Source organism: Pezoporus flaviventris, unplaced genomic scaffold, assembly GCF_033815535.1.
Source record: "Pezoporus flaviventris isolate CSIRO_AGI_PZ_B2104156 unplaced genomic scaffold, CSIRO_AGI_Pfla_v1 ptg000025l, whole genome shotgun sequence".
Taxonomy (NCBI): domain Eukaryota; kingdom Metazoa; phylum Chordata; class Aves; order Psittaciformes; family Psittacidae; genus Pezoporus; species Pezoporus flaviventris.
The window spans coordinates 989336-993233 of NW_026892573.1; the positions used below are offsets into that span (position 1 = coordinate 989336).

Genomic DNA, 3898 nt, shown 5'->3' on the forward strand with positions numbered 1-3898 from the left:
CTGATAGAAGGAAACTAGGTAAACAAAACATATTTGGCATAAAGACAGTTCAGTGCCACAAATGCACTAATATGATGAGATAAAAAAATAAAAATAAAGGACTGTTGTTTCATCCTCCCCTGGATTGTAGTGATGCCCAGTAGTGGGTTTCTTAATATTTCCATTACATCCCCCTATTTTTAGAAGTTAATAGCTTGGCTATAAAAATTTGCTTCAGGCTGAAGCTTGGCGTACAAGATCTCAGTCAGGGAACACATTTAGTGAAATAGAAGATTACCCAGTTTAGAGTCATATTTTTTTTTTCCTGTCATGCAGTCTAAAAATAGTCTCCATTTCAGAAATTGCATTTGGCAACTGATTTATCTATAACATAATCCAATGCCTTTTCTTACTGCATTTGACCAATGAAAAGCCTCATCAGTTTAAAAAAAAAGGGCAATTTTTTGTTTGGTTATGTATATTCACATGAGATTGGCGGTCACTGTATTCACCTTTTTCAGAGTTTAAAACAAGCTGTAGCTGCTTGAAATTCAAGGAGATATGAGAGGAGTAAATTATACGACATCCGTCTAATGTGTGCATTTGCTAATTTGGTGTAAGCCATTGTAGGAGAAAAGAGACAGGAATAGGTGAACTGTGAGTTCAGAATCTATTATTGCAGTTCTTAGTTTTATCTGTTTTCTAGACCTTGATTTTTTTAGGTACTTATGCAATACCTACCTGAAAAGATACTTGCTAAAAAGACAAGGTATTTTCTCTGATCAGAATATGAAACTTAGAGAGTCTGATACCTGTCAGTCTTCTGTAAATGTCTTTTTCTATATGTGGAATTAAAGAAAATATAGCAAATAGATGGATAAGAGTTATGGAGAAAGACATCTTCTAGAGAAATTAAGATAGCATAAAAGCCATGCACTAGTAGTTACAGAAGCAACATGCACCTACAATAACGATCAAGAATACTGTAAGTAACATTAGATGTTTTCTGCTTGTTTAGAAAGTATTTCTGATTTTTAGTGACATGTTTGGTTTTGTTTGTATTGTGGCTAAGTGAAAATTGATTTCCCAAGTTATGTTATTGCTTTGCTGCATAATACTTCTAGGTCTTTTTTTTGACTGAAAGGATGTAGTAAAGCTACATTTATTTGGGTTTTTTACACATGTCAGTTTCTTTTACTTGCATAAAACTAACATTCTTTAATTTTTTGTTGAAGCACAGATGAAAGATTAAACTACATGAAATTTACATGGAAAGAGTGAAAGAGAATAGATGTTTTATACCTCAGTCTTGCCATGGTGTCTGTGTAGCCCAGTGTTTCATACACTGACCTGAACTTAAGTGGTTCTGTGTCTCTGTTGAGCAGTCAATCTACTTGATACAGAAATATGATAATACTTGTTTTCCCTGTAATATCTGCAACAGTTCTTGATATAACCCTGCTAAAAAGATAGTATCAGGCAGTTGTTACAGAGCAGAAAAACACTTAAGACTCAAAAAATTATTTTACACTTTTTTCCATGCAGTGGAATATACTTTTGTTAATCATAGGTTTCTGTATCAACTCATTCTCTTTCATGGAAGATTTTATTTCAATATCTTTCTTTCCCCCCCCCCCCATTATTTTCCACTTTAGAATGTGAATGACTCAGCTGTAGGAATAGCCTTTGTAGGAATCAGAGTCATCTGCAGGGCACATATTCTGTGACAAGTACAGCAGTATAATGCAGTGTATGCAGAAATTAGCCAATTTGTAGTCATACCTGGTTGGGTAACTTCTTTTATATTCTCTCTCCCTGACCCCAGCAGGAAATCCTAGCTGATCTTCTTCCACTGTCAGTCTTTTCCCAAAGAGGGAAAGCTTATTGTTCAACTCTTCAAAGCAGATTCCCTAGGTTACAAGTATGTAAACATATTACAAATGTATATTGTACAGTCATTTTAGATGTTTAGATTAGCATGGCCCCTGCGCAAGGATGACACGCAAATTCGTGAAGTGTTCCATATTTTTTCCAAAAAGAACTGTCGTGGTTTAAACCCAGTCAGGTAACTCATTCGCTCACTTCCAGTGAGTGGTGCCGAGCTGACAACAATCGAAGTCCGTGTCTGTCTCCCCCCCCCCCCCCCCCCCCCCCCCGCACCGGGGCTCTCCCCTTCCCCGCTCCCAGAGGAACGGGGAGGAGGATCGAGAGAGTGCAACTCCTACGGGTTGAGACAAGAACAGTCCAGCAACAAATCACCACCGCTACTATCAGCTAAAACAATGATAAGGGAAAATAACAAGAGAAGAGAATACGATACCACCGGCCAAGAAAGCGAGTTCCACCCGGAAGCCCCTGTCCTTCCGGGTAACTCCCAGTTACCCCCCACCCCGGGCATAACGTGCTGTGGTATGGAATACCTCCCCGGCTAGTCCGGGTCAGGCGCCCCGTCTCTGCTTCCTCACAGCTTCCCCTCCTCCCTGGCAGAGCATGAGCCTCACAGAGTCCTTGGTCAGGGTAAACATCACTTAGCAACAACCGAAAACATCGGCTTCACCAACACTGTTCTCAAACTAGAAGTCAAAACACAGCACTGCACCAGTTAACACAAAGGAAAAAACATGACTGCTACTGCTGAACCCAGGACACTGATCTACCTCTCGAAAGCCATAATCGCTGGTCCTTTGTTCAATGGGGACTGGGAAATGCCAATGTTTTTCTCACACATTATCACCTCTAGAATAAGTACAATATTGTTGGGAATTACTTTCATCAGGTGATGGCAAATTCGTGTTTGAACTACAGACATCTGACAAGTATTGAGGAAATAAAGGAGAAAAAGCCTTAGTCAGTCTTTGGAATAGTAACATTTATTGAACAGCTTTTAACAGGCATTTTATTTTTTCTATTATTATTTTTTTCAAAAATATGCATGCATTAGATCAGTAAATTTGGTTGAATTTTTTGTTTTCATCCTTCTGTCATCTGCAGTATAAGTAGTGTAGAATCAGCCTCAATAGAAAGTTGACATTTATTATTAATTCTGTGCTCCCAAATTTTTTGAGTGTCCCTGTTATGCAATAAATTTTGATGAAGAATGATAGACTCTAGGTACTCATTCCTTCCTTCCTCTCTTCCACCCTTCCTCCCTTCTGTCACTGTCTTCCCTTTCTTTCCTTTTGCTTTTCTAAAACTCAACATTCATCCCTTGAACTTGTATGTTATTACATATCATACACAGTTTAGAGTAACCTTCACTTTAAATTCCATGGCTTTTGTTGGCTAAATCAGTATTTCCACAGCATTATTACAGTTCTCTTTGTGTGAATATTGTCAGTCAGACACTTAGCACAGGTAAGTATGTTGCAGTTCTACTTACAGCTTAGTGGTGAATGTCACCTATTAGGCCTTTGCAAAATCCTCACAACTGATCAGAAATGTCACTGCATGGAAAAAATTGTCTATTGTTAAGCAGAGCCTTAATTAAAGCTATACTTTGTTTTCAATCCTCTTTAGGAAAAAATACAAAAAGAGAAAGATGCAAATTTTACAATGCCTGGCTATGTATCCAATTCTGAGCTGAACAAAGAAGCTTATATGCTGAAAATCTTGTAGGAATAAAGAATGTAAGATAAATAAAAGGCTTCCAGTGCTTAATTCCAATCGTCTCCACAACAACTGGAGCTGCTGATAAGACACCTACTCAGAGTAATGATGCATAATGTGAAGAAGCAATAACCCAGACTGCATAAGTACGAAGGAATGCCATTCTTTAAAGAAAAGTGTGGCAAATTTGAAGCTCTGTTAATTTTCTGAGCCATTTTTAAAGGTATTTTTGTGAACATGGCAAATTATCAAGGTTTAGCTTTTTTCCAAGTGTGGTAGGGAGAACAGGAAACATAACTAATATAAAGATATC

The 3898-nt window shown here is 37.9% G+C and overlaps 1 pseudogene; it reads left to right on the forward strand.

The window, feature by feature from the left end:
* The first annotated feature begins 1912 nt into the window (after window positions 1-1912).
* Window positions 1913-2009, forward strand: LOC133271802 (U6 spliceosomal RNA; annotated as a pseudogene).
* Window positions 2010-3898: the final 1889 nt, after the last annotated feature.